Source organism: Dermochelys coriacea, chromosome 11, assembly GCF_009764565.3.
Source record: "Dermochelys coriacea isolate rDerCor1 chromosome 11, rDerCor1.pri.v4, whole genome shotgun sequence".
Classification (NCBI taxonomy): Eukaryota; Metazoa; Chordata; order Testudines; family Dermochelyidae; genus Dermochelys; species Dermochelys coriacea.
Genome location: NC_050078.2, coordinates 9,672,408 through 9,698,962, shown reverse-complemented (window position 1 = coordinate 9,698,962; position 26,555 = coordinate 9,672,408). Strand labels below are relative to the sequence as shown.

The 26,555-nt window shown below is 44.1% G+C and overlaps 1 protein-coding gene and 1 long non-coding RNA gene across 42 annotated transcripts in view; both read left to right on the top strand.

Moving 5' to 3' along the window:
- Positions 1-26,555, top strand: part of CLASP1 (cytoplasmic linker associated protein 1) — a 290,372-nt gene that overhangs the window by 107,400 nt on the left and 156,417 nt on the right. The gene's annotated exons all lie outside the window — the stretch shown is intronic.
- Positions 7,961-9,886, top strand: LOC122458051. Its single transcript, XR_006277868.1, has 2 exons — positions 7,961-8,222; positions 8,818-9,886. It is a non-coding gene; the product is annotated as an uncharacterized LOC122458051 (long non-coding RNA).

The following is a 26,555-nucleotide window of genomic DNA, read 5'->3' as shown; positions in this document are numbered from 1 at the left end:
GAGACCACAGGATTACTGTATAATATTATGAATTCTAACCATAATGAAACATCATAACATAATATGTTACACACACGAAACATGTATAACCAAAGAAAAAGGATATTGAGCAACACCTTGTACTGTCTGAAGTTCAGAAACTTACAGTAGCTTTCAGGGCTTGCTTGGTTAAAGGTCAGGCCCAAATGTTTTGGGCACAGGAATGAAGGATGGTCCTTGTGATTGAGATGCTAGGGATCTAGGTTCAGTTCCTAGTTCTGCCATGGATTCTCTGTGTGGCCCTTAGATAAATCAATCACTTTACCTTAGTTCCCCATCTATAAAATGGGGCTAATACTTCCCTATCTCACAGAAGTGACCCAGAGGACTGTTCCCTCATTTATAGTTCTGAGATGCTCAGATGCTACAATGTTGCAGGCCATAAAGAATCTAGATGGGCAATGTGTGATCTTAGCCAAAAACAATAGTGCAATATTCACTTTAGCCCTTAGGGAGTGCAATGTGGTCTAATGGCTTAAGCACAGGTCTGTGAGTTCTTGAGTTTTAATGTGCACTCTGTCACTTTGGACAAGTCACTTGGCCTCTAGGCCTCCATTCCCTCACCTGTAAAGTGGGGTTAATGTTTTCCTGTCCCATGGGGTGTAGCAAAGACTGACTACTGAATGTTTGGAATCTACTTTGAAAACAAACCTTGTTCTGTAAGTTAAGTATTGTTAAGGAGAGAGAGGCAGTGTTTGCCTTTAGCTGTTCAGGTAGGGTCCCTGTTGTTAGTTTATGTATTTGTATTTGTGTTGAATTTTATTTTTAATGGGTTATTTTAGCACTACCTTGAAAAACAGAAAGAGAGAGGACTCCTATTCCTCCTGTCTTCCTCTGTTCTGTTGTCATTAAACCAGGTCTGCAGGCCTGTGGACCCAGCACTTCTCTGACTTCCCATTAATTGTTAAGGACCTCTTGTCAGGTTTTTTGGTGTTCTTGACCGGCAAATATAAAAGGACAAAGTTAACATTTAAAATACTTGTAGGCCATCCTTCAGTGTAAACCGGTGAGGCCTGCTCCCTTAGTGAAAGAAAGATTAATGCTCAGAACTCCCATTAACTTTGATGGAGGTTGCAACCATAAATTTCTTGCACATCTAGAGATGAATAGACCCTTTAGTATGCAAAAACCCCCAGTATTAAAGGAACTTCCTTGGTGATGTGAGGCCATTCTGTGGATGTGGTAAGGAACTTGTGAGACAGAATGAGTATCAAAAGGGAATATGTAAATACCATGAACACCATTTCTTGAATCTTATACAGCCTGCTTTCAAGTGATATATTCAAATGTAAAAAAAAAAGAAATATAGGGAATTTATTAAATGTTAAGCCTACCAGGTGACCATTATGCCAGTCAGGTAATGGAATCCTTACAGAATGATGTAAACTAATGCTGCAGTGGGACCTACAAACATACCCTATCTCTTAGTGGAAGCTGGTGATACTGAGAGAGGAGGGGCACATGCAGCAGTGTTATTATTTCTCTGTGCCAGGTCTCTTTTCTCCTGCCCTTTTTCTTTTTGTCCCACTCTGAGGTTTGTGGTGATCACAGAAAAACAGACACTGTCCATCATGCCAGTTTTGTACCAGCCACCTGGTATCTTCTCCACTCTCCTGCCTGCCTCCTTCTAGATCTCTGTCAGGAAGAATTAGGGTCAGTGCTGCTACAGCATTAATTCCAATGACATTTCCTATGAAAGTGCCAGTTGTAAATCTGACACTTCTGATCTAATATCATTGACATTTATTACACATAACATCCTCTGAGGGCAAATTTGGCAACAGAATGGTACTTTGAATATTCTTCTCTTCTATTTACCGAATCTTAGGCTTCCCAAAGATCCCTGCCAATTACAGTAACAACATTAAAGCACTAATGAAGAAGACGTTGTATGTAAGGTTAAGTGCATTGACAACTATAAATTGGCCTTTTAATTCTCAGACATTCAAGAATAGGATTATGAATCGCTGAAGAATTCTAAATGAAGGCTGATGTAAAAAAACATGGCAATTGCAGAACTGTCATCAAAATTAATTTCTATCAAGTTCTGTGGTAAAATATTGTCCCTTGTAAATGCTCAATTTTCAGAGCCGCAGATGAAAAAATGCGCACACAGATTATGTACATGTATTTCTGTATGTGAATTTTTGATAATTTAGGCCACTGTTCTTTTACAAAAAGTGCTAAAATGATAAATCTTGAATAATATTTTGCATTTACATAGCTCAGAAAGCATGCTACATGCTTTAAGCATTAGTGTCCCCAATTGATGCAGTGAACCTTATGCACAGAGAGGTGCATTCACTTATCCAAGGTTATACAGTGAGCCCATGATCTCCTATTCCCATCCCTTTGCTTATTTTACTGTCCCCAGTAAAAATCCAGTAGATCACAGCTGTGCCTCTTCATAAACTTCTCACTTGTGTTTTCTTCCTCATGAGGCACACAGCTACCCTTCAGTCTACCCCAGTAAAGTGATGTATCTGGAAGGATATACTTTTACATGTAAAGGCACAGTAGCATGTAAAAGTACCTAAGGTCGTGGAGGCACTAAAGTCTAATGGGCTGATCCAACAGGGATGCAAGAACCCCTAATTTCTGATAGTGCCGGTTCTGTCACTGATGCTCTTTGGTGCAGCTTTGGACAGGTCACAGTGCTTCTCTCAACTTCAATTTCTCCATCTTTCAAGTGGGGGTAAGGGTTCATATTTACACGTTCCCCTTGCTGTTGTGAAGCTTAATTTGATCATATGTTTACATCTTCAAAGCCCTCAGAAGTGCCTGGATTGTAAGTGTTTCAGGGTACGGCTTTGACGTTTGCACAGTGCTTTTCTGACCACATTTATGGAGCTGTATAAATGTAATAAGTGTTCTCACTGCAGGAAACTTTGTACTAGACCCACAAATATATTCTCTTCTCTTGGAGAACGAGCTAGGAGAACTGTTTGGGGATCTCTGTTTGACTCCAGTCAAGGTAGTGGTGACTGAAAGTTATCTCCCGATAGTTTTGTGTGACTCAAGGTGATGGTCTTGGTCCAGTTCTACTGAATAGAGTCCTTCTCACAGAACCCACCATCACAGTTGGAATTAATTAGCACCATTATTGGCAGCCTCTGTAGTCGCCAAGGAGTGCACGGGACATAGATGAAGTGTTCTTACACCTCAGGAGGTGCTCTGTGGTGAATATGAAACTCCTCCATGGTAATAGAATGTTCTTTGTTCATCTTGGTGATTTGTTTTCGGATTAGGCACATCACAAGTAAAAGGCGCTTAGGTGGTGTAATTAGCCTCAAATGAGGAATACACAGACAGTAGGACAGCAAGGGAACAGCAGGTAGGAATTCAGGTGCAATGCCAACAGTGTGAGTGGTGGTATGCACAGCCTGTTTTGGTAGTACAGTGCCTGGCTCTATGCTGTTGTGCCCATGAGTATTCAAGTACCAAAACAGAATAGTGCATTATAACAAGCAGTGCCCATAATCATGTACGTTTATTCCTGAGTCTAGACTAAAGAATAAATCCTAGACTTTCAAAGAAGCTGAGTGCAAATGCATTCAGATTTAAAGTGCCTCTCTTTTATTTAGCCATTTCACATACTAAAATCAAAGACCCATTAGAATATTTAATCAGTTCCCAGAGAAACAGGCTACATATGCCGGTAGGTGACAATCCAGTATTAACTGATACTATCGGACAAATGCCCTCACTTGCACCCCAGCACACTCATTGGTGTCACTGATTTTAGGGTCCCCTTTTTTTCCCCCAACAGCAGTTAGGGGGCAAATTCTGCTCTGTTGCATCATATGTGCAAGCAGAGAAACTCCATTGTCAGCATATGGTCCCTGTCTGGCACTGCATTGCCCTGCTTAGGCTTTCTTAATTATGTATGATTTTCAGAAGTATTTCAGCTGTTCCTTGGATTGGTGGCATGATTTTAGAGTAAAACCCACACTGTAATAAATAGCAACTGTCCTAATTTTGAACTGTAAGACAGCAAATATGGTATACGTCTAGGTTCCTTTTGCCTGCTGAAGGAATTAACCATGCCCTGCTGCTCTGCCAGAGGAATCCTTTTGTTGCACTGTGCTGAGCAGTTTGAATTTCTCTTGTTTACTCTCCCCAAAGCCCAAGAAAAAAGAGACCTCTGAATAATCCTTGCTTGGTTTATCTGTACATACAGCCTGCGGTGAGTTCACAGAGCACGGGGCTAAGGAAAGAAAATAGCTTGTAACCCTTTCTCTGCACTTGGTCTCCTGTAAAAAGTTCACAGCAGCCAAGAGCCAGTTAACTTTTAGAGCAAATGTCATAGAGGATGGAAGGAGACAAATGTCTTAAAAATGCCTTCTTTCCCCTCCCGCTATCACTGAAAATGCTATGCCCAACTACAGTAGAACCTCAGTGTTACGAATACCTCGGGAATGGAGGTTGTTCCTAACTCTGAAATGTTCGCAAAAAGAAAAGGAGTACTTGTGGCACCTTAGAGACTAACAAATTTATTAGAGCATAAGCTTTCGTGAGCTACAGCTCACTTCATCGGATGCATTTGGTGGAAAAAACACAGGAGAGATTTATATACACACACACAGAGAACATGAAACAATGGGTTTATCATACACACTGTAAGGAGAGTGATCACTTAAGATAAGCCATCACCAACAGCAGGGGGGGGAAGGAGGAAAACCTTTCATGGTGACAAGCAGGTAGGCTAATTCCAGCAGTTAACAAGAATATCAGAGGAACAGTGGGGGGTGGGGTGGGAGGGAGAAATACCATGGGGAAATAGTTTTACTTTGTGTAATGACTCATCCATTCCCAGTCTCTATTCAAGCCTAAGTTAATTGTATCCAGTTTGCAAATTAATTCCAATTCAGCAGTCTCTCGTTGGAGTCTGTTTTTGAAGCTTTTTTGTTGAAGTATAGCCACTCTTAGGTCTGTGATCGAGTGACCAGAGAGATTGAAGTGTTCTCCAACTGGTTTTTGAATGTTATAATTCTTGACGTCTGATTTGTGTCCATTCATTCTTTTACGTAGAGACTGTCCAGTTTGGCCAATGTACATGGCAGAGGGGCATTGCTGGCACATGATGGCATATATCACATTGGTAGATGCGCAGGTGAACGAGCCTCTGATAGTGTGGCTGATGTGATTAGGCCCTATGATGGTATCCCCTGAATAGATATGTGGACAGAGTTGGCAACGGGCTTTGTTGCAAGGATAGGTTCCTGGGTTAGTGGTTCTGTTGTGTGGTGTGTGGTTGCTGGTGAGTATTTGCTTCAGATTGGGGGGCTGTCTGTAAGCAAGGACTGGTCTGTCTCCCAAGATCTGAGAGAGCGATGGCTCGTCCTTCAGGATAGGTTGTAGATCCTTGATGATGCGTTGGAGGGGTTTTAGTTGGGGGCTGAAGGTGATGGCTAGTGGCGTTCTGTTGTTTTCTTTGTTGGGCCTGTCCTGTAGTAGGTGACTTCTGGGTACTCTTCTGGCTCTGTCAATCTGTTTCTTCACTTCAGCAGGTGGGTACTGTAGTTGTAGGAATGCATGATAGAGATCTTGTAGGTGTTTGTCTCTGTCTGAGGGGTTGGAGCAAATGCGGTTATATCGTAGCGCTTGGCTGTAGACAATGGATCGAGTGGTATGATCTGGATGAAAGCTAGAGGCATGTAGGTAGGAATAGCGGTCAGTAGGTTTCCCTCACCTACTGACCGCTATTCCTACCTACATGCCTCTAGCTTTCATCCAGATCATACCACTCGATCCATTGTCTACAGCCAAGCGCTACGATATAACCGCATTTGCTCCAACCCCTCAGACAGAGACAAACACCTACAAGATCTCTATCATGCATTCCTACAACTACAGTACCCACCTGCTGAAGTGAAGAAACAGATTGACAGAGCCAGAAGAGTACCCAGAAGTCACCTACTACAGGACAGGCCCAACAAAGAAAACAACAGAACGCCACTAGCCATCACCTTCAGCCCCCAACTAAAACCCCTCCAACGCATCATCAAGGATCTACAACCTATCCTGAAGGACGAGCCATCGCTCTCTCAGATCTTGGGAGACAGACCAGTCCTTGCTTACAGACAGCCCCCCAATCTGAAGCAAATACTCACCAGCAACCACACACCACACAACAGAACCACTAACCCAGGAACCTATCCTTGCAACAAAGCCCGTTGCCAACTCTGTCCACATATCTATTCAGGGGATACCATCATAGGGCCTAATCACATCAGCCACACTATCAGAGGCTCGTTCACCTGCGCATCTACCAATGTGATATATGCCATCATGTGCCAGCAATGCCCCTCTGCCATGTACATTGGCCAAACTGGACAGTCTCTACGTAAAAGAATGAATGGACACAAATCAGACGTCAAGAATTATAACATTCAAAAACCAGTTGGAGAACACTTCAATCTCTCTGGTCACTCGATCACAGACCTAAGAGTGGCTATACTTCAACAAAAAAGCTTCAAAAACAGACTCCAACGAGAGACTGCTGAATTGGAATTAATTTGCAAACTGGATACAATTAACTTAGGCTTGAATAGAGACTGGGAATGGATGAGTCATTACACAAAGTAAAACTATTTCCCCATGGTATTTCTCCCGCCCCCCCCCCCCCCCACTGTTCCTCTGATATTCTTGTTAACTGCTGGAATTAGCCTACCTGCTTGTCACCATGAAAGGTTTTCCTCCTTCCCCCCCCTGCTGTTGGTGATGGCTTATCTTAAGTGATCACTCTCCTTACAGTGTGTATGATAAACCCATTGTTTCATGTTCTCTGTGTGTGTGTATATAAATCTCTCCTGTGTTTTTTCCACCAAATGCATCCGATGAAGTGAGCTGTAGCTCACGAAAGCTTATGCTCTAATAAATTTGTTAGTCTCTAAGGTGCCACAAGTACTCCTTTTCTTTTTGCGAATACAGACTAACACGGCTGCTACTCTGAAATCTGAAATGTTCATAACTCTGAACAAAACGTTATGGCTGTTCTTTCAAAAGTCTACAACTGAACATTGACTTAATACATCTTTGAAACTTTACTGTGCAAAAGAAAAATGCTGCTTTCCCTTTATTTTGTTAGTAGTTTGTTTAATGCAGTACTTTATTGTATTTGATTAAAAAAAAAAAAGAAGCTATCCCTCTGATCACTATTTACTTACTATTCTTAAAAGTAACTGCTAAAATGACCATAGGTGCATGGGATTTGTGAGAATTTTCTCTCTCTTTTTGTTTGTTTTGTATTTCAGTTTGTGCAATTGACAGCATTTGTGTGGAGTCAGTGTCACCATTTCCCCTGTTGAATCAGTTAGTCCATTTCCCCTTTTGTCTGTGTGAATCTTACACACCACAAAGGGGAGAACAAGTGATTGTAAAGCCAAAGAAAGTGGCGCCGGGACTGGGGGACCTACAACCTTGTAACTTCTTTTCACGCTTTGTTTTATTGGATTTCAACTTAAAGTAACACTATCGACTGCTCCCTTTCTTTGCTTAAGTCCCACTGTTGTCACCCCACAGTGCAGCAGTAGTGGCCATCCTACTCTGTTACACTGGTGTAAAAGCAGATTATTGCCACTGACCGCACTGGGGAGCGGAGTTAAATTCATTGAGCATTTTCCCTCAACCCACTTCCTGTAACTAATGTCATGTTGATGAATGTCCATTCTCTGGATCTTAGGAGCTAAAATTGGCCTCCCTGTGTGGGGGCATTAGAAAGGGGGAGGGGCACAGGGAGCCCTCCTGCCCCAGTACACCTGCGTAGGAGTCGGGCATCAACTGGCTCCCAACACTGTGGGGAGCACCTGGAGTGGGGGTGCTGGCTAGCAGTGCTGACAGAAAGGTAGCATGGGATGCAGCTGCAGTACAACTAGAGCAAGCACCCCTGCTGTGCACTCCAGCCTCTGAATGTTGAGGTGTTGCATCTTCGGAAGGAATAATGCTTCCAGTTACATCACTTGGACTGTGGGCCTCCCTCCTTCCCAGCGGCTCATAACAGAACCCTAAATAGCTAAGTAGATCAGGATTTTGCGGGGTGCCAAAGGAGTCTTTGCAAATCAACAGTTCCTCTTTTCTTTTCTTTTGTGGTGAATTTGCTGCTTGTGAAAGCGAAGGAGTGGTGATGCTGCTTGGAAAAAAGCACTGGGCGAGCAAGGGCTGTGCAAGCTTCACCCCCCAAGGTTTGTTTTTTTTTCATAGATACTAAGGTCAGAAGGGACAATTCTGATCATCTAGTCCGACCTCCTGCACAACGCAGGCCACAGAATCTCACCCACCCACTCCTATGAAAAACCTCACCCATGTCTGAGCTATTGAAGTCCTTAAATCATGGTTCAAAGACTTCAAGGAGCAGAGAAGCCTCCCTCAAGTCAACCATGCCCCATGCTACAGAGGAAGTCGAAAAACCTCCAGGGCCTCTCCAATCTGCCCTGGAGGAAAATTCCTTCCCGACCCCAAATATGGCGATCAGCTAAACCCTGAGCATATGGGCAAGATTCACCAGCCAGATACTACAGAAAATTCTTTCCTGGGTAACTCAGATCCCATCCATCTAATATCCCATCTCAGGGGATTTGGCCTATTTACCCTGAATATTTAAAGATCAATTACTTACCAAAATCCCATTATCCCATCATACCATCTCCTCCATAAACTTATCAAGTAGAATCTTAAAACCAGATAGATCTTTTGCCCCCACTGCTTCCCTTGGAAGGCTATTCCAAAACTTTACTCCTCTGATGGTTAAAAACCTTCGTCTGATTTCAAGTCTAAAAGGTAGACTCTGCCAGTGTATTTCAGTCCTGATTTCCACCCCTGCTGTTTAAGCCCTGGGCTGAACTGAGCTGAGTCTGCAGAGATTTTGAATCCTACAGAGCATTTATGACGTGGAGAGAGTACTACGTTAATTTTCACTTGACTTTAATAGAATATGATCCTGAATGTCTAGAGGCAAAATCTTTTTGTAGTAGCTCACTGAAGCTGTTAACCCCAGACAGTGTCCCTTCAAGAAGCTGTATACTTGCATTTAATACTCTCCTACTAGCTCCTCTCCTTCTGTGGATTCTATTTTTGTCCCTAGTTTGTATTTTTTCCTATCTCTTTTTAGAGGAGTCTCTGCCAGAATTTAGATCTAAACAGCTTTGGTTGTTCACGGGTGTGCACACACTCTGTTCCTTGTTTACAGTTTCTCTCTGTACCCCTCTGAAAAGCACTGCTAGGCTAGTGTATTGCTATTGAATATGTGGTATGCCTATATTTCCCCCCCCCCCCCCCAGATATTTCCTGTTCATAGGAATCAGGTATTGGCAGGACTGCACATGATGCCATCTGTTCTGACAGGCAGTGTTTGATCAGGCAGGATATTGGCACGTATGAGAATCCTGTGCTGGAGGTTGAAGCATTATAGGTAATTCAGTGTAGAGTACTGGGTTTGTTGTTCAGCTGTCCATTAGCCAAAATGGGATTTTTTTTTTAAAAAAAAAAATTACGTGAATTTAGGGCTGGTGAAAGATTCTGGTTTGAGAATGCCAGGGGGAAAACATCCTCTGCATGTCAACAGAACAAACCTGAGCTGGAGAGGGCACCTCTAGGGCTGAGAGGAGATGCACTCAGTCCTTCCTCTGAGAATGCTGAGATGGAAACACTTGTCCAGCAAACACATTTCACATACGTCATCAAACATCAGATGCTAAGAGCTTTAGGTAGGGTTTGATAACATCTTTTACTCCTAAATTACCTCATGTTCTGATACCATCAAGCCATCAAGCCTGTGATAAAATGGGATTTTAGAAATATTACTTGCCTGTTTGGAAGGTTGATAGTCCCTGCTCTATTAGAAGAACTTGGGGGGGGGGGGGGAAAGGTTTTCCTGGAACAACATATAGATGCTAGAAAGGAGTGACACGGCGAATCGTCATTTTCTCCTGGTGCTAGAATCTTGACATCTGCCATATCTAGTCCTAATGGACCACTGGATACAGAAAATTCCAAATTAGAAGTTTGACCTTCACCAAAAAGTTATTAGTTTTTTATCAAATTTTAGCAGTTCAAGTGCCTTTACATTGATATTTGGACTAACAGTTAATAAAGATTATATTTCTTCTATGAACTAATCCTGTGGGGTATGATACCTCTAATGGGGAAATATGAAAGTCAGCTGAGGTCACCAGGTCCATTATCAGATTTTTGCTAGGAAAATTTCCATAACTATGTTTCTGGGGAAGTTACATTCCACCATTGACAAGATGATGCATTTGCTCATAGTGGTCCTTGCACAGAATGTTAAAGGAAAAAAATAAGGAAAATGACCTCACCCACACACAACTTGCCGTCAGTATAGCACTTCCACAACATATACGTAGGCACCAGCAATAACGTCAGTCTTTGTCATAAATATATACCATCTGCCTCTTTTACATTGTTGTAAAAGCAGATGAAATTACTTTATTCCAGTTTTACTGTGCAGCAGGATCTCATCACCAATGTTAATAAGAGGCTGCAAATCTGCATACTTATGAGTAAGGGATCAATGATTAAGATAAGTGTCTCTCTTCTGCTAATCACAGGCTGCTCTCTGTGATTAAAATAGTAAAATTAAAGTTGCAACATCAAGAGATATGGGGAAGTGCTGCAAGGCTGATACTGGTAGTTCCATTTGCCTGAAGATCAGGTTGCCACAAATTAGTGGTGAAGGTTGTATTTTGGGCCTGTCAGTCTTGACCCTATCCCTTCAACATACTTCATTGGTTCTAAGAAAAGGAGTACTTGTGGCACCTTAGAGACTAACAAATTTATTAGAGCATAAGCTTTCGTGAGCTACAGCTCACTTCATCGGATGCATTTGGTGGAAAACCAAATGCATCCGATGAAGTGAGCTGTAGCTCACGAAAGCTTATGCTCTAATACATTTATTAGTCTCTAAGGTGCCACAAGTACTCCTTTTCTTTTTGCAAATACAGACTAACACGGCTGCTACTCTGAAACCTTTCATTGGTTCTGTTTCTGCACCTTTGTTCTTGAGTGGTGAGCTTTTTCACCAGCTTCTCTCTCAGCTCCAGTTCTTTATTGAGGAAAAATTACATATTTCTTGTATAACTCAGGAAATCTGGGTTCATTTCTCAGCTCTGTCACATTCTTCCTGTGCAACCTTGGTAGAGTTGCCAACCATCCTGGTTTTGCCGGGAGCCTCCTGGAATCACACACTATCTCCCAGAGGCTACTTCAGCCAAACCAGGAGATTTTGGGCGCTAACAGTCCGGCGTGGCAGTGAAGCTAAGGCAGGCTCCCTTACCTACCTTGGCTCCATGCCACTCCTGGAAGCGGCTGGCACCATCTCTGTGGCCCCTCATCCTGAGTGCTGACTCTGCAGCTTCCATTGGCTGGGAACTGCAGCCAATGGGAGCTGCGGGGGCGGTGCCTGCGGGCAGTGGCGCGCAGAGACCCCCCACCCCTCCCTCCGCCTAGGAGCCACTGCCAAAGGGAATGTGCTGGTTGCTTTTGGGAGCCGCCCGAGGTGAGTGCTAACCCCCTAGCCCCCTCTTGCACCCCAAACCCCTTTCCCAGCCTAGAGCCTGCACCCAAACTCCCTTTCAGAGCTTGACCCCACACTCCCTCCCACATCCTGGCCCAGTGAAAGTGAGTGAGGGTGGGGGAGAGCGAGCGATGGAGGGGGGCGGGGGATGGATTGAGCAGGGGTGGGCCTCAGAGAAGGGGTGGGACAGGGGCGTGGCCTCAGGGCAGGGCAGAGCAAGGGTCTTTGGATTTGCGCGATTAGACAGTTGGTAACCCTAGATTTTGGGCATATCATTTGGGACTCAATTCAGAGGTCAGTGGAGTCCATGGGAGACTTTCCATTGACTTCACTGGGATTTGGATCACGTCTCTAGTCTCTTTTTGCCTTACTTCTCCACCTGTAAAATGGTGGAGAACTTTGTCTTGCTTATTTAGATTGTAAATTCTTAAGCTAGGATTGTTTCTTACTATGTGTTTGTCACAGCACCGAGCACAAAGGGTTCCTGATTTCTGACGGCTCCTCTAGGCACTACTGTAATGCCAATAGAAATAATAATAACAAATAGATTCTTGCTTTTGAAATTGAAAGGAAATATAAAATGGAGGGAGAAAGAAGTGGATCTTCCTGACTGACCTTTTCTATTGCTCTGTTTTTCTGGGGGCTGTCTCTCCATGCTGTTTAACAGTTCCTGTTATTTACTTATCAAACATCTGTGGGTTTTCAACAAAAGATCTATTACAAAAATCAACCAAACAAACCCAAACCCAAAATATTCTTTAACATAGCATGACTAGAGAAATAAGAGCTACTACAGAGAGTTCAAAGGTCTATATGGAAACGGGGCAATACCTTATTTTTGCCCTTGAATAATGTGAGAAAACTGAACTTGCATTTGGAACAAGGTTATGGCAGAAAAAAAATCGCAGAATTGATTTCCACATCTTGGGTTTTGTGACTTGGTGTGCACATTTTTATTACTCTTTTATATCAAAACAGCACAATATAAGATTCTTCATTATATTGCGAGCAGTGGTTTCTCATTAACACCGCTGTGCGAAAATGGAGTTGAGATTCACAAGTTTGATAGCAGGCGAGGTTCATGTATTTTTATTAGCAAACTATGTAGGGTGAAGCTGAAGGCAAGTCTGAACATAGTTCTCTCTGTTGATCTGTGTCTCTCAGTTTTTCTGTTTGCTGATGCTTTTCTTTTCAAAATGAAAGCAAACACGGATGCATGCTAATGGTCACCAGATGATGTGGTTTCAAAGCGTTGTGCTTGCAAGAGTGAGAATCAGACAGATCTGAGAGTATTTCCATACATTGATGCCACCTTTTTTGGGGTAGAAATTTAAACTTTTTAAGTTCTTCATTCCTTTGCTCTAACAGATTTGTACGGTGTGATTCCTCTGTGGGCCTTTTCCTTCCAGCACAGACAACTTGCTTATTGAACCTTCTGTGCCGACAGAAAGATTCTATTGTGTATTCCAGCAATGGTCCATGTTTTGTGTTGAATTTAAAAAAGGGTATATCAATAAATATGTTCAAAGCTAATACACACCCCATTCGCTTAGGGATTGTTTAGGAGTATTAATAAATCAATCCTTCCACCGTGCCAAGAGGCAAAAAACTGATGATGATGCCCTAGAGGGTTCCTTTTTCCAGTCTAAATAATTCTGAGACTGAGACCTGGTCTACATTAGAAAATTAGGTTGGTTTAACTGCGTTGGTCAGGGGTGGGAAACATCCACACCCCGAGCGGTGTTATCCAACCCAAGTCCCCGTGTAGACAGGGCTAGATAAAATTCTTCCATCGACCTAGCTACTGCATCTTGGGGAGGTGGATTACCTATGCCAATAGGAGAACCCCTCTGTTGGCATAGGTAGTGTCTACACCAGTGGTCTCCAACCTTTTTACGTACAAGATCACTTTTTGAATTTAAGATCAACCCAGGATCTACCCGTCTTCCCTGAGGCCCCGCCCCTTCCCTGAAACCCCACCCACTCACTGTCATGGAGTCCCCGGGCGATGCTCTGGAACTGCTCCCTAGGACGCCAGGCAGGACTCTGGGGAAGTCTCCTTTCTGTGAGCAGCCTGTCTTCAAGACACACAGCTCACACAGCTTCTAACTTCCTGGGTCTGACCTCTGAGCATTCAGCATCCTCTGCCCCTCCATGCGCTTCCCACAGCGAGTCCAACCAGGCAGGGTCCTGGAGAAGCCAGAGTGTTCTGCCCCCCAACTCCGCAGTCAGACGTGACTCTCAGCAGGCCAGCAAAACAGAAGGTTTATTAGATGACAGGAACATGGTCTAAAACAGAGCTTGTAGGTGCAGAGAACAGGACCCCTCAGCTGGGTCCATTTTGGGGGGGCAGTGAGCCAGACAACCACGTCTGCACTTCACTTCATGTCCCCAGCCAGCCCCAAAACTGACTCCCCCTCCAGCTTCTCCTCCTCTGGGCTTTGTCTCTTTCCTGGGCCAGAAGGTCACCTGATCTCTTTGTCTTCAACCCTATAGCTCTCACCTTGCAGGGGGGAAGGGCCCAGGCCATCAGTTGCCAGGAAACAGGGTGTTAGCCATTCTCTGTGTCCAGACCCCTGCACACACCTGCCCTCTAGGGCTCTGCAATGATCATACACCCTTATCCCACCACCTAGATACTTAAGAACTGCATAGGGGAAACTGAGGCACCCCCACAATATTCAGAGGAAAATTAAGAACAGTCCTGCTTCGTCACACTCACTCCATTCCCCACTCCCTCTGTCGCTCGCTCTCCCCCACCCTCACTCACTTTCACGGAGCTGGGGCAGGGAGTTGGGGTACAGGAGGGGGTGCAGACTCTGGGCTGGGGCCGAGGGGTTTGGAGTGTGGGAGTGGGCTCCAGGCTAAGCCTGGGGCAGGGGGTTGGGGTACAGGAGTGAGGGGTGCAAGCTCTGGGAGGGAGTTTGGGTGCATAGATCATATGGTCACACTGCACCTAATCTCATACAATCCATTGTACATTTCATGAATTTTACTTTTTGTTAGTGTCATTTGTGGTTTATAGATCCAAAATCCCTCAGGGATTGTCACAAATCAGTTTTCAGAGTAGCAGCCATGTTAATCTGTATTCGCAAAAAAGAAAAGGAGTACTTTTGGCACCTTAGAGACTAACACATTTATTTGAGCATAAGGAATGCATCCGATGAAGTGAGCTGTAGCTCATGAAAGCTTATGCTCAAATAAATTTGTTAGTCTCTAAGGTGCCACAAGTCCTCCTGTTCTTTTTTTCACAAATCAGTGTAACATTCTCAACTGTGGGGTGTGCATTTGCTGAACTTGGGCAGGTGGTTGAGGTGCAGGAGTGAGGTGTGTTGGCTGTGGGAGGGAGTTTGGGGGCAGGAGGGGGCTCTGGGCTGAGGCAGTGTTGAGGTGCAGGTGAGGAGTGTGGGCTCTGGGAGGGAGTTTGGGTGCAGGAGGAGGTGCCAGGTGCAGGCTCCAGCCAGGAGGCGCTTACCACAGGCAGCTCCTGGATGGCAGCGCTGTGGGGCTCTGGCAGGCTACCTGCCTGTTGTGGCCCCATACCCTCCCAGAAGTGGCTGGCTGCTGGTCCGTCTCTGCAGCCCCTGGGAGGTAGCGGGGCAACAAATCTCTGTGAGCTGCACAGGCCCACAAGCATCACCCCTGCAGCCTCCATTGGCCAGGAAACGGCCAATGGGAGCTTCAGGGATGGTCCTGGGGGCAGGGGCAGTGCGTGGAGCTGCCCTCCCGCTCCTCAAGGGGCCGCAGAGATGTGCCAGCAGCAGTTGCTTCTGGGAGCCCCACTGTACCGTCGGACTTTTAGCGGCCCGGAGATCACCATCAACTGGCAGAGGCTCCAGGATTTACCAGCTGATTGTGATCGACGGGTTGACAACCACTGGTCTATACTAAAGCTCTACAGAGCGCCTCTATTGCATTTCAAGTGTAGATATACTCTGAGTCCCTGTCTTGATGCTCAAATAGAGTATGTTAGCTCAGTTGAGTTAGCTTACTGTGATTGACAAGTTCTCTAAATCCTTGTGAAGATGTAGGCAAAACCATGGGAAGATGCATTAGCCGGCCATGTTGTAACCTGTGTTTCTAAAATACAGTTGGCAATATCTGGGGAGCCAGTGCACTGTGACCGCTGCTTATTATGCTAATCACAATCATCCTGCTGCTACCTTGCACTCCCACTGTCTGTTTGCTCCATCCACCCATTGTGCTATACCAGTACATAAGCCCTGAGCCTGCAAAGACTTCACAGATTATGAATAGTCTTGCTTCAATGGGACTAGTCGCTATATGTAAACTTAAGCATGTGCTTAGGTCTTTGCAGGATCAGGGCCTTAAGCTGTAAATTCTCTGGTGCAACAACCATCTTTGCATTATATGTATGTACAACAACTAGCAAAATGGGGCCCTGATCCTGACTTGAGCTTCGAGGTACCACAGTAATACAAATAATAAACAATAGTAATCTTCTATCAACTTCTACGGCAGTTTCGGTTACTCAGCATTAACCCTCTTATCACAAAAAGAAACCAGCAAAACACCCAGCAGGCCAATCAGAACGCAGTTTCGGACAAATGAGTCAAATCCAGTGTCCGATATCTATTTCTAGAACCGCTACAGTTGTAACTGTGTCCTGAGGGCAGAATTTGGCCTTTGATGTCCGAAGTCCTATTCTGATTGATAGAAAGAATCCTATAAGCCTGAGATTTATATACAAACTGCAGTTTTTTAAATATTGGTTTAGAATTTATTATTTTCTGATTATTTCCCCACAAAACCTGATCCCTTTTGTTTTGGGTTTTGGAACAATAACTGCAAGCTCGCATTCTCTCTGTTCCTTTTTTAGTAATGGACTTTGATGATGGAATAAAACCAGCATTCTTATGAATTAGACACTGAGCGTTTCGCATTACTTGTTGTTAAACAGTCGGGAGAGAAATGTCAGCAATCCGTGTCGCATACTAAAAACCTCTGAGTGTTTCAGAAGGTTTCTGCAGATCACTCTGTGATCATATCTGCTGAGGTTTTATTATTGTGATGGGAGACGTTAAACAAGCTGTTGCTGATCTATCTTTCCAAGCTCCCACAATTCACACCTTTCTACTATAAAGCTGGATCTAAAATTAAAGTACTGTATCCTAGTTTCCATCTCCACTGAAGCCCGTAATCTTTCTTTCACTGTATGTCCTCCAAGACCCCCATCTTACTTTGTCTTTTGTTGCAGGCATTCAGTGGGATGCATCAGACTGTAGAACTGTTCAGGAGTTTTATAGAAGTGGCAGTTTTTCCAAGTTCCTAAACTATGATTTAAGCTTCAAATGTTTAGTCTGAGCAGTGCTTGGAAACAGCTGCTAATAGCAATTTGCTAATTTTGTACTTGTCCCTGGCTCCAGTTTCACACTCCTCCGTGGCAGTTCCATACCTAGATATGGTGCAAAAAGTGTCAGCGATAGTTATGGAGATTGTGAGAACTCTGATTTATCATAGATGCTAATGAACAGTATCCCTCCCTAACAAAAGGGTCATTGAAACATACCAGGCCAGGCATGATATTTATTCACCCTATACACTGACTATTGGTAAAAATGAATGCAGGGTGGGGTCTGGTCCATTGCTGGGTCTCTGATGCACTGCTGTAATACAAATCATGCATATTTTACTCATACATAAAACAAAAAGTCTGTGTGGGGGCACACAGAATTGCAGGCTGTGCTATCCCAGCACATGCCACGCTTGGGTGAAGGCACAATTTATCTGGACACTTGGGCCCTGATCCTTCTGTCATATCTTCAAGGCCCACAGGGAGTCCCAATGGGTCAGTGCACCTGGATAAGTTGCAGGTTTTGGGCCGAAGCATTCAGATAAATCCTGGAAATACTGAGATTGTAAATTCCTCTAAGCAGGGGACTGTCTTTCACTCCTTGAATGTTCAGCACCTACCTCAATGGGCCCTGATTTTTGCTGGGGACTCTAAGCACCACTCTACTCCAAATATAATAAATAATAACCAGGCTGTGCTTGGGATCACATTCACATACATTTGGATTACGCAGTACTATCAAATGAGTAATGTTGTACAAGGATAAACAAGAAAAAATCTTGTTTCTCCTTTTCGCTCAGATTATACTACATTAAATAAATATTTTTTTAAAGTAAACCATGGCAGTTTACCTTCATCTAAATTCCCCTTATCCACCTTTTTCCCACATAGAGGAGAGCAGTCCTGTTCTGGAAAGTCTCTCTGCATACATACTTTAAAGCACGGTTTCTCAACCCGTGGCTCGAGTCCCATAATTGGGTCACTAGAATGTTTGAAAGGGTCACATGGCAGCTCTTGTGGCTCCTATTCTGCTTGGCTGGCTGGGCTCGCCTCTCTGCTCCAGGCACTGCAACTTCTGGGGTCCCAGTACCACTCAGATTTGGCCCAGTCGTCATGACAGGATCCTAGGAAGGCCACATTTGAGTGAGTGGCACTGGATCCCCCTGAGCCATGTCACAACTCCACTCACACAAATTTTGGTCAGTCAAGGGGTGGGGCCAAATCTGAGCGGTGCTGCAATGCTGGAGGTTGCAGTACACTGAGTGGAGATCCAAGTCCAGGCAGCCCCACAGCACAGGAGCTGCCATTGTGGGGTGAGTGCTAGGCAGGATCCAACTAAAACAACCCCAGGGCAGGGTGTAACCAGGGTGGGGTGAGTGGAGCAGCCACCCAGGGTACAAAGCCGGGAGGGTTGCTCAGTGGAGTGGGGCTTGGAGAGGGAGCGCCACCTCCCAGCCCAACTGACTTCAGCGGGCCACCCAGCCTGTCTGAGTTGGGGGTGGTGATGGTGCAACCAAAATATCTTGGGGGAGGCACATGACCCCACATGCCTCTCCTCCTCATGTCACCTCTGGAAGGGGACACAAATATGCTTGCTTGGCACGGGTGCTAAAATGCCTATTTGGAGCTCTGCCCCAAGGCCTCCACCCCCAGATTATTTACTGGGTCGTGACAGGCCATAAACATTTACAAATGGGTCCAGAGCCCAAAAAGGTTGAGAACCACAGCTTTAAAGTATTAGAATTTGAAAGCAAAGCTGGGCAGTTCTCGCCTTGCAGGTATGTGGTAGGACACTCCTCTAACCCCAGGGATGCTCTCAGTCTAAGCACATAGAAAATCAAATATTACAACTTTTTTTTGCCATTTCCCCACCACTCTGTCCCTTAATTCCTTTTTTCTTCTCTGGGAAGCAAATCATAGGCATCTCTGGAGTTCATAGAGCTTGACTTCGTGAGATGCTGAGTGTCTTTAAAAACTGCTCCCAGGAGGCACAGGATATGGGGAAACGGACAGTGTGGGACACATGTGGCTGCTGGGGGTCACAGAGTGGGGTTCAGAAGGGCTAGTGGGGGGGACACACCTGGGTGGGGGATGAGTGGGAGTGCAGGGACACACGGGGGGAGGGGGTGCAGAGCCGCATAGGAGAAGAGGGGTGGCTGAGTGGGGGCGTAGGGCCACATCGGGACAGGGGAAGGGTGCAGGGCAGATGAGGGGAAGGGGATGACTGAGTGGGGGTACAGGACTATGGGAGGAGGGGGGTGGCTGAGTGGGGGTTCAGGGACATACGGGGATGGGGTGCAGGGGACAGTGGTAGATGTGCCTTACTGCATGAGAGAGAGTAGGAGTCAGCCAGGGTATGCATGGTGGAGGCTCCCTAATAATCCCTCACTGTGCAAAACAAAACCCCTGTTCCATACTTCTCCCACTCACACCCAACAACCCTCCAAGTTCACAGCCAAGCTCCTTCCCAGCAATGACTTCTCTCTTCCTCAGCTCCTTTGTTACCCCTGACTCCCCCAAGCCTTTGCACTGCTTCTGAGGGGTGCAGGAAACACGTTTGTTTTGTTGTTTAAATGAATTATTACTCAAAGTTCTGTATTAATATGCCTAGTAAGGAATCTATTTGTCAAAAAACATTTCCTGAATCTTTTTTGTTGTCTGTACATAGTTGCTGACAGGTATTTTGAAATAAATTACCAAAATAATTGAAATCGACGTGATTGTATTGTGTTATTTTGGCAAATTAAATATGCAGAATTTTTCAGAATTTTTAATTTTTTGACGTAGAATCTTTAATTTTTTGGCACAGCATCTCCCAGGAATAGCACCTGTATGTAGAAGTGAGGCTTTCTCACAAGTTGGGGAGCCATTACACTGTAGCAAGGGCAATCTTTCCATATTATTGAAATTACCAAAAACATTTCTTGGAGTTCTGAACCAGCTTAATTATTTTAAAGTCTGTACGTAATTCACTGAATCACCTTTCTCAAGAAACATCTGTTAGAATTAAAATACACAATATAACATTAGTCTCTGTTGCAAGTCCTAATTAGACTCTTGCACAATAAATTCTTGGGGATTTTTGTTTTTTGCAAATTGTTGGCCATGTGCCCTAATTTTGTCCCTAGAAATTGTGAAATTATTGCATTAGGAATCCAATTTTGATTTTTTTTCACCATCATTTTGCTTGAGTTAAAATTAAAAGGAGCTCCCCCCAGTGGACAGCTTTTTAACCACATGAAATGATAGTCAAGGACAAAGAGAATCCATATCACTGGAACACAGAAGCTGTATGATTAGGGTTTTTATTTAGAAAACTACCCAGCCAAAAGGCCAGAGATTCAGAGCATGGAGAATAAACTGTCTCCTTTGCTTCCAGCTCCAGGTCTGAGGGAAGCTTACATTGCTGTTGCTTGGGCTCTACTTGTTCTGTAGATAAACGGTCGGCTTTGTTCTCCTAATCTGGCTTCGTTTTGCAACTCTAGCGTCTCTGTCACGCACATTACGTATTTGGCCAGCAGTCTGAGTTATGGTATAATTGATCATTGAGATGTGCTGACAGTAGCTATGGTTGTTTTTCCGTTATGCTATGTATTAACATATTTATGTGCAAGTTGCAAACCTGCAGAATGCCCACTGAAGCTTACATGAGAATTGCACACCCTGGAGCGTCATAATTATACCAACATAACCGCCCGTGTAGACAGTACTGTGTCGATGGGAGAGCTTCTTCCGTTGGCGTACGAGTGTCTTCACTAAAGCACTACAGCAGCGCAAGTGCATGGGTGCAGCTGCGCCAGTGCAACATTTTAAGCGTAGACTGACTCTGAGTTTCAAGTTGTAGACAGATTGTGCAGGGATTTGGACTTATGGATAATAAGGGGTCAAGATATTTCTTTCCAAAGTGATGATCAGACATTTTAAACCATTTTCTCTGGCATAACTTTTATTGTAGCCATTCTTGTGCTTCTCACACCAAGTAACACCTGTTCTAGGAATAAAGAATCAGATGCCATTTACTTGTACAAGCGAACTACCTGGTGCTGAAATTGATGTCTGCCTGTTACATCTAGAGCATATTATGGGTCTGCTTGGCTGGAGATGTGCAGACATCAATAAAAGAAAGTCTTTGCACTTAGAACAATAACTAGTCAGAGAATAGGACTGTGTGTAGAGTAGGCTGATGCTTTGGAGCTGGAGCTACTTGGCACTTGTAGTAAAGATTCCACTGAGAATGGGAAGTCTATAGATCCCATGATGTCAGATAAGAATCTCTGCAATTATGAATGACATTGAATATGAATACTGGGCTAGATTATGCTCCTTTGAAGTGAAATGAGAATTTTGTCATTGCCTCCAATGGGAGCAAGATTAGGCTCTAGCCCTGTCCATCAAAGCGTTTCACTTGTTAACATGCATCTTTATTTTTACAATTTCTTGGGTGTCTGCCCCATGTTTATCAAAGCAGAAACCCATGTCATTGTCATGGCATCTGCTTGTACTTTGACAAACACTGCTTAAAGCATGAATTTTCTCAAGGATAAAGTGAGGCGTGGGTCTTCCAGATAATTGTTAGTCTGAATGCAGACCGAACGCTTTACAACTCTTGGCTCAAGAAAGAAGCAGCCTCTGTGAACATGTATTAAAGGAAAGGGCTTGTATGTAAGATGTACAAACCAATGTATTGTGGAAAATGTATTACACAAGTATTACAGCTGAATTACCATGGGGGGTATCCTCTGGGGTTATCTGAGGCATACAAGATGGCTGTTCAAGCCAGATTTGCTTGGGGAAGAGGCAGCATCTCATACTTTTCAGATAATAGTTCATTTTTATTAATGAATTGATGTTCATTGTTAACTTTTAACTGCGCTTCCCTTTTATTTTCTCACATTCACTCATTTTTATTGACTCCTGCTCACCCAAGAGCATAATGGCAAAGCACATGCCTTTGTGTTATGCAGGAAACTAGAATGCACCATTTTAATTTGAATCTGAATAAATTTGAGTTTATATAGGGTGTGAGTTGTTCATAACTAATTTGCTTTGAATGAAGGTTGGGAATAACAAAACTGGACCAAATCTTGCAGACTCTCAGGTGAAATTCTACTGATCTCACTTACCCTGTGGAAGTTTTGACTGAAATGAGCCATATTCATCCCTGGTTTAAAATGATAGACTTCAGCAACTCGGAGTTGGGTCATCGGATTAGTCTTTTCTAGGCTGGTGTCAGGACAGTCAGGTGACCAGCCATGGCTTGAGCAGGTACAGGCTGGAGCAGGCACTGGAACAGCTTGTGGGGCAGGAGCAGGAGCTGGCTGGAGCAGGGGCAGGAGCAGGAGCTGGCTGGAGCAGGAGTAGTCTGTCCGAACTACCAAGTAGCGGGGAGCATCCCCAACAGGATAGCAATGTTGAGCAGACTAGAGTGGCTGCTTTCATTAGGATCCTATATACCTGCCTTGGGTTCCCTGGTCAGACCCTGGCTTGTGGATTGCTGGACCCTTAGTACTCTGGAAATGATCTCAAATGACTTATGAGGCTCAGAACACTCAACACAGCTTGCTGGTCCAATGTTTGCTCTATATCCACTCTGCCCTCCTGTACACACTCTATCTGCTGTTTTCTTGGCCGTCCTCTTGTTGTCTGTCAGTGCACGTTAGTCTCAAACACCTCCCTAATAGGATTCCTTTCATTCGTCCTCCTTACATGCCTATATCATCTCAGCCTCCTCTCTTGCAGCTTCTCTCTGATACCACAGGCCTTGGTCTCCTGATGGCATCATTCCACATGGGGTGCTGCAGTATCACCCCTCTCACTCCCCTCAAAAGTCTCATTTCCATGGCTTCAAGTTGGAGACAAATTTGTTTCTTCATTATGATACATTATTTTTAATTTCCATTGCCCTCCCCCAAATTCTGGACTCCCATTTAGGCCAGGGCACTAAAATTTTACTGGCCTTTTATTCCACATTTTCCAGCTCTTGCTTCCTATTGATCCTGCTTGCTCTATTATTACAGTACTTCTTATCCATGTAATTAGTGGCTCCATATGGCAAATGCTTTCACATTGATTTTTCTCCTCTCTAATTTCTCTTCTTTGAAGTCTTGTTGTTTTTCCCAATAGCACTCTGATTTAATGTCTCCTCGGTTGTTCCTTTACTCAGTCTCAATTAATAACTTAACTCTGCTAGTTTCCTATTCTTCCATAGAGGTTCACACCAGTGTGTATAATTCTGGAAGGGTCAATGAGAGTTTTGCCTCATTGGACTCAGTGGAAGATTTGCCTGAGTAAGGACTGCAGGATTTGGTCTCCGAGCACTGACTTGCTCTTTTGCTATTGGCTTTCTCTACAGTTTTCACTAGCTGTTTGGTAGGATAGCTAAAAGCTGTTGCCAATAAAACATCTCAGTTGATAGCTGTGTGTTCAAAAATGGAAGCAGAACAAACAGGGTCTGATTCACCTATCCTAAGAATAAATATACTGGAGAATGGGCTGGAAGGTGCCTATGTCATCCCCATGTGACTTTTCCCCAAAAGTAAAAGGTAAAGGGCAATTGTGTGTTCAAGAGTGGGAGGGGCCATGCACTGCACACTGGGCCTGTGGAGGGAAAGCAGGATGGTCAGCAAAGTGCTGGAACAATTGACCCTGGTGTCAAAGGGTCTCCCTGGGAACCAGAGCAATGCTTGACAGCCAGCACAGGACCAATCGTCAGAGTCCTGGCTTGGAATGCAACAGAGCCAGCAAGGATCAGAGGCACAGTGTCTTACCTCATCGGGACACAGAGACATGTTACCATAGGGGAGTGACCAGCAGGTACGGATGCTGGGGGACTGGCAAAAATGTCCATAATACCATAGATGGAGGTGAGATAGCAAAGGGAAGGGGATGATTATGTTAAACGATCTGGTTGGGGCGCATGTGGTTGGTACTCCTTTTCTCTCTTACCAGAGAGGGAGGGCAGTCTTGTGGTTAAGGCACTGGGTTGGATTCAAGAGAACTGGGCTCAATTCCCAGCTCCTCCAATGACTTCTAGTGTGACCTTGGGCAAGGTTTTCCATGATGTGGATGGGAGGAGCTGCCCAAGTGCCCTTCCTACTGTTGGAAAATCTCCCTCTTAATTTCTGTCTCCTGTCCCCACCTGTATCATGAGGATAGTAATTCTTCTTTTTCTGCATTGCCTATTTAAGTTGTAAGATCTTTGGAACAGACACTGTCTTATCATGTGTGTGTACAGCACCTAGCACAAGGGGGCCATTATCTTGGCTGAGGCCTCCAAGTGCTACTGTTATACAAATAATAATAATTTAATAGCCTATGGTCATTAGTAAGACAGAGGAGGAATGTTTCAACTGTGTTTTTTTTTGTCTCCATTGTCCCTCTAAATTCTTTCTCCCCCCCGTCCCTGCTTTCTGTTTCCTTTATATTTGCATATTTGCTTTCTTTGCTATGTCTGAAGAATACATTTGCTAGCCAGGAAAAAAAATAAGTGTAGTTTTTGTTCTTAAAGAATCAAAAAATAGACAAGCTTAGGAAGAACAGAATCAGCTCAGCTCTTCAATATTTTATGAGCAACATTATACTTTATTATTTATTATTCGTTATACTTTATTTTTCTTTTTGAAGAGTAGGTCTCATACATTGCAGCATTTGAAAGGGTGCCCTTGGAAGGCTCAAGGAATTGGTCCTAGTTATGGAGCCTTTTAGCTTCACATCAGCAACACAAACCCAGCATAAATTGGTACACATGTTAAATATAAGCCAGGCTTCCCTAGCTTGCTTTACCAACAGTATGCAGGCAAACTGGAAACCACACATTAATGTATTCAAACACTTAGCAAATGTATCACTAAGCATTTGAATAAAACCTTCCCACAATCGTTTAAAACCACAGAACTGGGCTGAGAAGGAATTCCTGCTTACAAGGGCTTGATAAAGTATTGGGCCATATTCTGTCCTCATTTACTCCCAGGAACCCCCCTGGAAGTCAGCAGGCTGACTGAGTGTAACTGAAAGCTGACTTTGGGCCATTGTTTAAGTGGCACTAATAGTACTGAATAGGGCATTTTATCGGTTTGAATTTAGGAATTAGGAGGTGTAGGTTCTATCACTGGCTCTGCCACTGGCTTTGCTGTGTGATCTAGAGCTAGTCACTTAACCTCACTGTGCCTCATTTTCCCATCTATAAAACACAGATAATAAAGTTTAACCACCTTGCGCATCTATGCAAATGCGAAGTGTTGTTAAAGGTAATTATTCATTGTTGTTTTTGGCAATCCACTCTTTTTAGTAAAAGCACTTGTAGGATTTAACTGACTTTTTATTCAAGTTACTTTTTTTCCCCATCAGTCTTAAGTCTCCAAAGTGGTTTCATGACCTCATTATGAAATATGCTATGTAAGAGCTAGGTATTACTGATCACAGTACTTTCAGGGATAGTATTAAAATGAGGCAAAGCACTCACTCTAGAGAGTTGTCAGGAAATTTAAATGCAAAATGATAATTATTTGACTGCTGTGTTTCTTATCCCCCAAATGCTACGAAGGAGGAATAACAAGAGTAGTGTGACCTGGAACAGGCTATCACGGCTATCTATTCACACCTAGTGACATGGATGGTGATCAGGGGTATAGATCTGTCACAGATTTGTCACAGGCTCCAGGGAGATGCTTACCCAAACACTGGCTGCTATTAAACATAACTATGCAGACTGTTCAAGTAAGTGCTGGTGCAGTCTGCAAACCTCAGCTTTGGTAAAAAGGCCAGAAAGTGTGGCCTAGGGATCTATGGACATACAGACTAAGCATGTAAACTAAGGGCTGGATTCTGGCTGCTCATGTATGAGTGTGCCCCAGGAGCAGGGTGCCCATTCTCCCTAAGTGCTTGTGTATCTGTGCAGGGGCAACCAAAAGCTTGATGCTTCCTCTCCTGGACCATAAGCTGCAGAACAAAGCTGATGTAACCCGTGGCACTAACCACCCTCGAGGGTGTGGCCATGGCAGTGCTCCACCCCTGCCTTTGCTCACAGCTGTAGCTTGTGCTGTGGACGCCACATACTGAATCCTTTTAAAAAAGTGTAGTAATTGCCATCCTGCCAGCCCTGCTTTATTGCAGGCAGAATGTCTCGAGCCACAGTTGTTTGTTTGTGTGGTGCCCGAGTGTGGCTGTGGTTTTAAAATCCACAAAATAAAAGTGTGTGTCTGTGTGTATGAATTTACCTTTTTTTACGTGTACATCTACATGTTTGTAATTTAGATGTGCATCTGTGTAAATACAATCATTATGACTGTGGTATACACTCCTTGACGCCACACCGATCACACTTTAGTTCAGCAGTTGACTACCTTTTGCTGTGGTGGCTCCTAGAGTATGGAACTTGCTCCCACTGGGGTGACGGCCTCTGTCCATCACTTCCTGCTCCTCCTTTCAGTTGTGCTTGGAATGTTAAAATGTTTTATTTTATGATTGATAATTTATGAAACATTTTACAGTTTTAGCACTTTATGATGGTTTAAGTCAGGAGTGTGCAAACCTTTTGCCCCAAGGGCTACATCTGGAGATGGAAATTGTATGGTGGGCCATGAATGCTCGCAAAATTGGGGTTGGGGTGCTGGAGGCAGTGAGGGGTCTGGCTGGGAGTGAGGGCTCTGGGGTGGGGCCAGAAATGAGGAG